The sequence below is a fragment of the Dipodomys merriami genome, unplaced genomic scaffold (genome assembly GCF_024711535.1).
Source record: "Dipodomys merriami isolate MVZ:Mamm:240054 unplaced genomic scaffold, mDipMer1.0.p SCAF_5, whole genome shotgun sequence".
NCBI classification, from domain to species: Eukaryota; Metazoa; Chordata; class Mammalia; order Rodentia; family Heteromyidae; genus Dipodomys; species Dipodomys merriami.
Genome location: NW_027206068.1, coordinates 66,046,570 through 66,058,990, shown reverse-complemented (window position 1 = coordinate 66,058,990; position 12,421 = coordinate 66,046,570).

Below are 12,421 nucleotides of genomic sequence, written 5' to 3'. Positions count from 1 at the left end.
TGAAAAGGAATCCAAATTGACCATTTATTAATAAAATCCACGTGCTATACTGTCCTCTTTCCCTACCTAAAGACTGGCATAAGCACATAAGGTACAACATAAAAGAATGTCCTGATGGAGTTGTCTTCAATAGAGAAGTCATGTATTAGCACAAATCAGCTATCCTTTTTGTTTAGAACTCTCTGCCTTCTACATAAAAACAGGCATATATGGTAAGCACAACTGCAAATCAAGCCTTTAATCTTATTCAATATTTCAAAAACACATTTTTTTTCTTTTAGATGAGATCTTACTATGTAGTCCAGGCTGGCATCAAAATCATGATCCTTGTTTCAGCCTCCCCAGAGCCAAGATTATAGGTATGAGCTACTGTACTCAGCCTTAAAATACAACTTTAATATCACCATTGTCTTCATAGATTTTTTTCCATCCAGACCAATAATATTTCCTGTTGTCAGAAATTTTTGCTCATGAACATTACATATCATGAGAAATTTCTCAGAGTAGCAAAATTGGTCCTCAATGAAAGTTTTTTTAAATGAAAATTTATAATAACAGTTGCTCCTTGTTTATACTTAACTTCTTTGATTATAGGCTAATAAAATACATTAATGGCTCATAGGGGAAATAATGTCTGCAGACAGGGGTCACCATGTCATCATCCTGGTGATTGCAAGGGAGGATCTTCTTTGGAGATCTGCCACAGCACTTAACTGTCCTTGACTTTGAATTACATGTATTGGACATTTCCTAGGCATCATAGTCCAAAGCTAAGCTCATTTGATTCCTCCAACAATGCTGGGAGAAAATTACCACAAGGATATAGTTTTCATAGAAGAAAAGTGAAGGTCAGATTTGAAAAATAGAACCAAAGTACTGCTAATAAATATTTAGAGTTGGGACTCTACCTTAAGTCCATTTAAACCTAATATTCATATCCTTAACTTACATTCATGAAGTTCAACTTCCATTGTGTGTCTTTAGTGAAAAGGTAAGATCTCATTGGTTAACGTTTCCCATATTATTTTCTTCCAAATATCATCCTCTTCAAAGCTAAGTAATATTCATTTCTTTAGCCATTCTTCATATATCTCATTTTTTCCCCTCTTGGGTATGTGTCTCTCTCCCAATTTTCTATCTCAAAAAGATGTCAAAATGAAAAAAGAAAAACTTTATGAACAAGTCTTCTATAGGAAAATTTCCTACTCTGAAATTCTGGCTATGTGTTGTAACTGTCACTCTTCTGAAAGAATCTCCAACTTATTTCCTCATGATGATCATTAGTGCTTAAAATATAGATAACCTACATTATGTGAGAAACACAACAAGGAAAGGTTAAACAAGAAAGCCATCAATTTCAAATTCCTTTCAAAGAAACTCTTGACCTTTAATATCTATCTAAATATAAAGTCATATCATCAGGGTCAGTCTTAATATAAAATCTCATTTAATGAGCTCCAGGAAAATTGTGTCAAATATATTGAACATGTCATACATTCTCTTCTATCATCTGTCTTCTGTAAGGTCCATTCCTGGACGGCGAACAGACCTCACCCAGTCTTTCTTTGCCAGGTTCATCAGGCGCTTCACATTGGATACAAGCCTCTCTCCCACCTTCTTAAACCTTTAATCCATTGCGCTAGTCTAACTACCTGACTAAAGGCTGTTACCCAAGCCCCACATGTTCTCTTACCTCCTCACAAGGTGGTCTCCGACCAGTTGCATTCCCCACACACCAAGCACGGGGACATACCCCTGGGGAAGACCGGCAGATAGACTTCACTCACATGCCCAGATGTAAGCGGCTGAAATACCTTCTAATTGTGGTTGATACCTTTTTAGGATGGATTGAAGCCTATCCCACAACGTCAGAGACTGCTGACACTGTTGCCTCTGTCCTTATTAAATAAATTATTCCTAGGTTTGGCTTACCCAGGTCACTTCAATCTGACAACAGACCTGCTTTCATCTCCAAAGTGACCCAACAGGTAGCATCCTCTTCACATTCCTTATAGGCCTCAGTCTTCTGGAAAGGTTGGAAGAGCTAATGAGCTCCTCAAAACACAACTTACTAAACTTTCTCTAGAGCTCCAGCAATCCTGGCGCTCACCCGCTTACGTGTTTCTCCCCGCAGCCCTACTTTCCTCAGCCCCTTTGAGTTAATGTATGGAAGGCCTTTTCTCCTAGGTAATTTCTCTACTGATAATACCAAGACTCCACTAATAGACTGCCTTCCCGTCCTAACCTTTCTTAGGCACATGCTGCGCCAACATACTGACCATTGTCTCCCTCAGCCTCATCAAGGCCCCTTTCCCACTCCCCCAATTTTGCCTGGTGATCAAGTGTTTCTCAAGACCCTTAATCCATCTGGTTTATACCCTAAGTGGACAGGCCCTCACCAGGTTCTGCTGACCACCCCCACAGCAGTCAAGCTCAAGGGACAGTCACAGTGGATTCATCTGTCAAGAATAAAAAGGGCTCCTGCTCCTGCAATGTCTATACCAACACTGACCTCCAGGTACACCTGTTCTCCCCTTGGGCCTACCAAGGTAAGGCTATCTCGCATCCCTGAAGACCCGGCCCCCTGCCTGAGAAGACTTCCTCCAGACTTCATCCAAGAGACTCCTTGCAGGCATCATGGAACTGGCAGACCTGGAAGCAGTCACCTTCTCCTACTAGGTCACATCCCAGGCCACCTCTGGTCACATGCCTCCCATCTGACCTTAGGAGGGTCCCAGACCTGAGGTCACATCCAGATCCAGTGTGGCCACACCTTTTCCCCACCTGGCCACACCTCTTCCTGTCCCTGGCCTAGGTAAGTCCTGGCCCAGAGGTGGGTCACCCACTCTTCTTCCCCCTCCCTTTCCTTTTTCAGCCATGCTTCTCCACCATGCTTGGTGGGGGCAGCAGTTCAGTCAAATTAACTTATTTTCCTGCCTGAATAGTGAGTGGTGTTCTCTTCATTGACTACCCAATAAAACCTAGAATTTTCTAACCACCCCTTTGTTGTGAACTGAACTGCCTTGAGACACCATGTGAGATTTTTTACCAATACCATTGCTGGCCTTCACATCCATGTCCACACCACTTCTCTACTCTGGTGAGTGAAACTACTCTTTATGGTTCTCTATTGCTCAGTCTCTGTCCAGACATGGCACCACGCCAGAGAGCTCCTCAGTCTTTAGCTGAAAGGCCGGTCACCTCCAAAGCTGAGGACGCTTGGTTTTGGGGGGCTTGGCCATTTCTCTCTAGAGAGCTCTGGAGGAAGTTGGGACACTGCTTCTGCCTGGTCAGCTCTCCTTCACCAGACTGACTCTACATTTAATGGAGTGCTGCAAGTCAATTTTTATGCCATTCTCAGTGTTAAACAGTTTTTGCCACTGCAATGGTAAATGGTCAGAAGTCTGTTTACTTTCAGGTTCTCTTTGTTCTCTCTCTGCCACTCATGTCCAACTTTCCCTATCTCTCTCTTTCTCTTTTGTACAACATTTTGGCTGTGCCCTGAAGAGTGCGATGCAGGCTGGGTCCAAGGAACCCCCCCCCTAGATTCCCTCTCAAAGTCTAGCCATTCTAGGTTTAAAAATTGTCAGAGTTTCCATTTGTTCAGGTTTCCGTCAATGCCTCATTGCATACTCCTCATTGCCTCATGAGACTTCTCCAGACTTTGTCCAAGAGACTTGCCTCCTCCAGACTTCACCTAAGGACTCAACACCCAAGTGACAGCTGCTGCCTGCTGCCTTCTCCCAGAGTGGACCACATCTCAGCCTTTTACCCCTACTGTCGACACCCCTTGCCAGAAGGGAGTAGCCAGAGAGAATCTTCACCCTTTTTCATAATTATCAAAAGGCTGGAATGTAAGGTCCATTCCTGGATGGCGAACAGACCTCACCCAGTACCTGCATTACCTAGGCAACTAGGACATCTAAAGAGGTCACATCTACATCAGCTGAGGTCACATCTTAATCTGATGTGGCCACACCTTTCTCCCACCTCATCCCACTTTGCTTTACCTGGACACACCTTCCCTCCCCGCCCCTACCCTATATAAGGCCTAACCCAGGGCCAGATGCTCTCTTTTACCAGCTGCATGGAGTGCCAACCTTGCCTGGTCCCAGCAGGTCTACTGAATAAACCTACCCCTTACCTGAATACCACGTGCGTGCTGCTGTTCTTACTCAGCTACTTCTTTTTAAAAACCTAACATCTTCAAATTCATTGGGTCTTTCTTCACTCACCTTAATAACATCTCAATTTAGAAACTACATATGCAGAAAAGAATGTTCATAGCTTACTAATTAAGCAAAGAGGGGGGCATTTTTATTTAGGAACAAATTCCCATAATCATATGGCTATTGTATGTATAAAAATATAGTGTCAGAAGTTTTTGAACTTTATTTTTTCTGCTTTAAGTTGGTTTTTTTTTTTTTCATTGTGGGGCTAGAACTCTGGGCCTGTGCACTGTCCCTCAACAGCTCAAGGCAAGTGCTCTACCACTTGAGCCACAGCGCCACTTCCGATTTTCTGGTGGTTAATTAGAGATAAGAGTCTCACAGACTCTGTCGCCCATGTTGGCTTTGAACTGTGATCCTCTCCCTGAGGAACTAGGATTACAGGTGTGAGCCACAGGTACTCAGCTATTAGGCATATTTTAACAGGACATGTAACCAATAAGCCGTCCAAGTTAACTAAAGCCCATGTAGTATCAGAGAGGACCAAACAAGAAAGAAGAATACACACAGCAAGCATGGGGTGTTCCTTCCAACATCTGGTCAATTTGTGGCTTATTTAGTTGGTTGCCCTTCCTGGAGACCAATATAAATGATAGCAGATGGCAGGCAGCCCACGGCTAGCAGGCCATGCTGAGTCTCACTGACTTCCCTTTCTTATCTCTGTGTCTTCCTTAATTTTTCCTACTTTCCAGTGTCTGTGCCTCCATATAGTTCAGAACTTACTAATGAAGACTCATGATCAAGCACAGTAGGCACTTCATCTTAACTCTTCCAGTAGCATGACTATCCCCAGTTCATTTTTGTCCATAGTCTGGATTGCTATAGTATTTTCAGAACTTATTTCAGTTTAAAGAGTGCAGCCTTTGCAGTCCCATGATCCTGGCATCAAAGCTTACCGCTGGCATGTAGAAGAACTCTGTGCGCTGAAGCAGATTCCCTTCTGTCACATTTTCTCATGTGTAAAATTGTAATTGCAATACTGTTACGGCTGTTTGAACTATAGGACACTATGGTCCTTGACCAGAGCCCTCAAACTCCAATCCTGCAGGAGCGCATTCACCTCTGTCAACAAAAGTCCTAGAAGCCAGTACTAAGGAAGCAGCAAATTTTCTAAGTCTAAACTCAAGTGCAGACCTTTGGGACACAAAGTTCAAAACTTCCATTTTGGTCTCAAACCAAAGCAGGCCAGACTTGTTTAAAGTGTAACTATTCCAAAATTTGAATTTCAACCTAATTCAGTATTCCATTGATGAAAACCAAACACAGAAACAAAAAGAAATACACTTCTTCATAACAAAGACAAATAAGTTCACCTCCCCCCGCCAACCCCCACACACACTCAAAGTAGAGTGGAACCACTCTTCTTGGAGATCTGGTTACTGTTTGAGGGTGAGCAAAGACTATTTCTGTCAACTATTCCTGGGTTGTATGGAGAACCTTATATATTAGGAATATGGTATAATATGAAACCTTAAACTTCACTGATTCAGATCTGAACACTTTCTTCTTGAGATGAGGTACAGTGGCTTTGATCTCAATGCTTTCAGAGAATAACTAGAGACAGGACTGAAGAAGAATCACAGAGAAATGTTGTGTGAGTTTCCTCAGAAACCAACAAATACTTTCCTCACTGGGTTCATTTTAAAGATCAAACGAAATAATGTATGGAAAGCGCAGAGACTGGTGCAGAAAATAGAGCCCGCTATTAAAAGTAGGATATAGCAGAACTATTTGTTGAATTGACTCTGTCATTTGGTCAAATTGTCTATGCTGCTTTCTTCCCTTTGTCTTCCCTGCAGGAGGTTGAGTTTGAGACCGCACCCAGCCTTTGAAGGAGATCATTGAATTTTAACCTCCTTAGAAGAGTTTGTCTGGGAGCCTTGTGCAATCAGGACACAAAGGTAAAATGATCAGTTATCAATGCTTTGAAAAACTCAGAACTATTCTAATTGCCTAGCAGGAAAGGCAAGCTGTGCAGAGCACTTGAGCAATAAGATGAGCCTTTATGAAAAAGAGTTCCGTGTATCCTATCTGGGTTGGTTCTTTGAAAATCAAAAACTCTGACAATGCACCCTCGGGACGCAGCTGTGGTTGGGCTTTTCAGGCAGATGAGCTTAATATTGGCTACAGCCGGGATTTCAGACACGTGGCCTTCTTAGAAATGAGATTGTATTTAGAACAGGCTCTTGTTAGTTACTTCTTTTCTTATAAATAATAGCAAGGAAAAGATGATGTCATTGAAAGGGGATTTTGATGTTTCTTGTCACATAACATGTTGGAAATGTAATACATATATAAATATACAAATATATACATATATATATATATATTCACTTAGCATGCAGTTCTGAAAGCTGTTAACCTAAACATAAATCACTCCACAATAGAGACTTTTTTTCTTGGTATGGAACAACGGACAGAAATGAAGTGACAAATAATTCCATTCCTGAGGCTTTTTCTATAAAACATAACTTTTTGTCAAAGTGGCAGCATAAATTCTATTACTGAACACTTATAATGACCTTTAAGAATGATTAAAGAACATATCATTTAGAGAAAGATTTAAAGAAGCAAAAGGTATAAGTATGAACTGATAGCTTAGAATGCACTTTAAAATGCACTTAAAAATCATCCCATAATTGGATTTTGGATTCTTTTCTATTTCTGCTAAAACTTGGGCTTTCTTTCATTACAACTGTTAGTCATGGGTTTGTTGTGTTTTTAAAGTTCTATCATGGGCCAGGTGCCAGTGACTCTCACCTATAATCCTAGTTCATCAGAAGGCTGAGATCTGAGGATCATGGTTTAAAGCCAGCCCTGGCAGGGAAGTTCATGAGACTCTTACCTTCAATTAACCACTAAAAATTTCTAGAAGTAGCATGGTGGCTCAAGTGGTAGAGTGCTAGCCTTGAGCAAAAAAGAGCTCAGGAACAGTGCCTAGGCCTCTGAATTCAAGTCCTAGGACCAACATACACACATACACACACATATACACACAGAGAGTTCTGTCTTGGTTACCTCAGTATCTTGACTTACTAATAAATCAATAACCTTAGAGTCTCTTCTTAATGATTTTGATAATCATTTGTCCTATTATGAAAGGAATTTGTCTTACACATTCTTTCACCATTTACATTGCTTATTTCTTGATATTTGAAGGCATTAAATATATGCCACACATTTTCCTGGAAGACATAAACTCTGTATTCAAGTCTATGATAATTTCTTGCCAATAATAAGAAAAGAATAGTCAAGCATATTGGCTTCAGGCTGTCATTTTAGTTAGTTAGGGCAGAGATTCCAGGATTGTGTTTCAAGGCTAGCCTGTGAAAAATGTTTATGAGGTTTTCCATCTTCACCAGTGGTGGGTCATGGGGCAGTGTCACCTCTCAGCCTATCCTATGGAGGAGCAAAAAGGCAAGAATCATAATTCAGGCTGGCCCAATCACAAAGTAAGGTCCATCTCAAAAATAACCAATTCAGAATGGGGCTGGTATAGTGGTTCAAGTGGTAGAGTTCCTGCTGTGCAAATATGAAGCCCTAAATTCAAAGCACAGTACTGATATACATATATGGTTTGAGGAATATGTGTCTGTTCATTTTCAAATCTATTGTTGAACCCTTCTAGAGAATTTTGCATTTTATAAATTATAACACAATGAATTGAAATCCATGACCATTCACTGCATGGAACTTAAGAAACTTAAATATAGAAAAGTAGGCAATGAATTCAGAAGAACTATTAAACAAGAGAAACTAGAAATATTTTTCAGATGAATGGAAGCAGAACACAACGTACCTACATTTATGGAGTGCATTCAAAGAATTACTTAGTAGGAAACGTGAAATGCCTACATTTAAGAGGAGATCTGAAGTCAATAACCTGACCTGTACTTTAATAAATTATTGAAGGGAAATAAAACTAAATTTAACATAGACACAGTAAAGGAAACAGTAAACGTGGAAGAGGAGATCATTAAAATTGAAAATGAAAAGGCAACCAAGAAATCAATGGAACCCAATGTTGATTCTTTAAAGTGACCAGAAAAATAAACAAATCTTGAGTTGCATTAACCAAGATTAAAAAGTTGTCTGAGCTCACTAAATCTAGAATGTAAAAAACAAGACAATACTACTGACCTCATATAAGGCATAAAAATACACACACAAATGTGTGATGAAAAATTAAATAACTTTGCCAAATGACATCTGCCAATCCTGACCTCAAATGGACTTGCATCAAGTAAGGAGACTGACTTGAGAAATTTACAACTGCCCAACGGAAACAAAACACAGGTCAACTAGCATCAATAAAAAATGTCTACAAGAATCACAAACATAAGATTTAAACCATAGACATTTGATTTAACGAATAAATAGCAATATTTTGTAGTCCTATGATGACTAGAAAGGCTATACCAAGTCATAGGTTCATGATTAAAAACAAGCAGCTCTATCACAAGAACACAAATGCATCTTATAACTATATTGGCATGAAATTCCTTTTAACATAATCAGCAAGCCAGATTCCATGGAATTGGAAAAAAATTCAACACCAGATGATCAATGTAATACACATATCAATTGATAAAGGGCCAATATCATGTCAGTAGAAAAAGCAAATGATCACTCATTCAAATTCTTCTGAATCTGTTTATCAAAGGGAATATCTTGAAACTGATAAGGGGCACTTAAAATATCTATAGTTAATGTGAGCATTAATAGCAAGAGACAGAAGGATTTCCATCTAAGATTTGAAATAAGACAGTGCTATGTTCTTCAGCTGCTCCTATTCATTGTATTGAAAGTTTTAGACATGGCTATTGGGCAAGAAAAGAGAATCAGAGGACTTCAGCTCACAAAGGAAGTAGTAAAGCATCTTTCTGAAAATGGGATGATCATATGCAGAATAAAGTCTAATGAAGCCATGAAAAACCTATGGCAAGCAAAAAGTTATGTTAACCTAGTTGCATATACAAATAGGTAAAAATCAATGCTATGTATTGGCAAAGAGTGACCCAAACCTGAAATTAAGGAAATATGCTACTTATGATATTTTACAATAGATTAAAATATATAGTAATAAATTTAACAAAAGATGTGCCAAACCTATATTATAAGAACTCACTATTATGGAAAACAAAGCATGAAAAAGCATTAAAGGCAAGTCAAAGCCCAACAGAATAAACATGGGGAAAAGGGTATTCTCAAGGGGTTGGGGCAAATGAAGAGAAGGTGTGGGGCAGTGGAAGGAAGAATGCAGTCGACGTTCAATGCATATATTACAAACATTTTTAAAGTAAGGAAGAGGTGAGTTGGGAGGTAAGCATGTTGAAAGGGGGGACGCTGATTAAGATGCACTGTATTCATAAACTGCTTTGTTAAATGGCAACTTCTTTGTACAACTACTGAAAGATAATAAAAAGAATAACAACTGCCACTTACTGTTCTATGCAACTTATATGTTCCCAGCCATCTCAGAGTCACAGCTGTACACTGAGAAATTCAATGATCTCTACTTTGTAAACAATACAACAGAGACACAGAGATGTAGATAGTATTTACTACATGTCACAACTATATACCTTCTGAAAATATTTAAAACATTTCAGAAAAGAACATGTAGACCAAAAAGAAACCAGAGAACATAAAAGAAGTAGAAAATAACCAAGTACCCATGATTTTCCTCCATTAACTTAACTATGCAAAATAGTAGAACCATGCATCAATCTCCAATATCTAGGTTCAAAAAGCATTTCATACACATAACTTGAATATTTTAATGTAACTCTCAAAAGGTATCAATATGTCATACCTTTCTGCCATAAACATTTATGTTTACAGGAATTGAGATTTTTTTTTAAACATAATCACAATCATTATCACATAATACCTAAAATGAAGAATTAGTTATGAAATATCTCAAATGCAGTGTCTACACCTCCCCAAAAGTCATCTTGACAGTTTCTTAAGAATACTAGTAAATCTCTACATAGCAATTATTCAATAATGCATGTTAATCTGTAGACTTCCATCTTATTATTTTTCACAATATATTTGTCCAAAATGAAACACTCCCTGTAAACAAATATCATCTCCACTGATCTATAGTTTGCAGATTATATCACAATGGGTAACATAATCTATAGATCCTTCTATATTTTGTACATTTCACTTAATCTTAGATTCTTGATCATGTGATATTTGAAGATTTAGCAAGAAAACATCATAGGTTACAAGGATTTTTTTAGCATAAAAATATTGGTTTATTCCTAGAAAACTGAGACTACATAGAAAATATATTCTTTCAGTTTGATTAAAGTTAAACAAGAACAAATACATAAGAAAAATTTGCCAACAATTTAACCTCTAGACATACTCTAAATTATTTAGAAGCAGAGTTGTGTTTGTTTTTCTTTTTTTTGGGGGGGGGGTCCAGTTGTGGAGCCTGAACTCTGGGCCTGGGTGCTGTCTGTCAGCTCTTCAGCTCAAGGCTAGTGCTCTACCACTTGAGCCACAGCGCCACTTCCGGCTTTTTTTTCTGCTATGTGGTGCTGAGGAATCTAACCCAGGGCCTCTTGCGTGCAAGGCAAGCACTCTACCACTGAGCAACCTTCCCAGTCCTTGTTTTTCTTTTTAAGTAAGTAACAGTATTTTACCCAAAGTCTTATTAGAGTTTGCTGGGACCATCGACATGGATAAAACAGTTGCCAAACTTAATTTGATATCTATCAAACTAACTCAGAAGTTACAAATAGGTAGGCTTTGTTCTTGGCTCTTCACAGTTGGTTTTCTAACATTCAATTCTAGAGTTAAATCCACTATCATTTGTCACATATTTCTCAGTGACACTGTTTAATTTTTCTAAAAGAAAGCATGAAATCAGCTTTGAAAAATAGTAAAAGGTACTGAAATAGAAGCAATCTCAAGTTTTACTGGGGAAAGAAGAATATCCTCTAAAATAGGATTTGTTGACAGGGTCACTAAAAGATTTTTTTTTAATTTTTGAAAACCATTAAATAAAAGCAGCTTTTTGCTCTTTATTCTAAATCCACTTGCATAGAATAAATTGTAGGAGGAAAACAGTGGTTGCCAGTTTTGTGCTTTCCCATTTTTGTGTTTAAGAGATATGCAGCTCCTATTTTTAGCCTACCTGAATTTTGGTAAGTCTAAAATTTGTTGAATTTGTATGAAATGAAAGAGATCAGGGATGCAGAATGAAACCATAATCCAGGAAAAATAACCCTTGCAATATGACCTGATTTGCATGGTGTGATTATTTTGCATTCATCCAACCTAAGTTTCAAATAGAGCTCTGTGAATGCCATCACTAAAAAAGCATGTTGGCAAGACAGAGTCCTAAGTCAGCTTTGCTTAAAAACCATCTGAGTACTAAACTCTTCAATCTCCATCACATTCCTCATCTGAATTCTTTATATTAAAAGATGACTCAACTTTAATCAGGCCTTTATGTCCTCTTCAGAACAAGGATTATAATTTTTTATATTAAGGATCTCTTTGGTATGTCTGTCCCATTAACTATGAAAAGTTTGCATTCAACTCTTTTTGTTGTTGTTATTATTAAGGAGTTGTGGCAAAGTTACACTTAATGTAAGTCAGGTTATAAGTACAATGCTCTTGGACAATGGCACCCCTTCCTTCATGCATCCCATTCTTCCCCCTCTGTCTCTACCCATAAACTATATGGTTCATTTTTTGTATTTTGAATACAAGACGGCATTTGTTCACCTTCCATTCCTGTGCCCGTCCCTTCCTGCGCACCTTCCCACCCCCAAATATTCAGCATTTTTAATATATGAAAGTAGCAAGAGAGTCTTGGGGTTTGAGCTATCCATAATTTTGATGGAGTAAAATTATCATAAAAGGTACAATATTCCAAGACATAATCTCTTTGTATCATATAAGGAATATATAAAACTTGTATGATGAAATTGATCTTTTAGGATAAGACCCTTATTTAAAAATCAGGTATATCTTTAACCAGCCTCATGAGTTAGAACTTCTGTTTCACTGAGACTGACTCCTCAAAATTAAAATAATGTCTATCTTTCAAATAACATAATACTATGTCTATGTTACTCAGAATCTCTGGAGGTGTGACCTGATTTTATAGATACATGTGGCTGATAATAATATTACATAATTTTTAAACATGCATGGCTTTAGTAGAT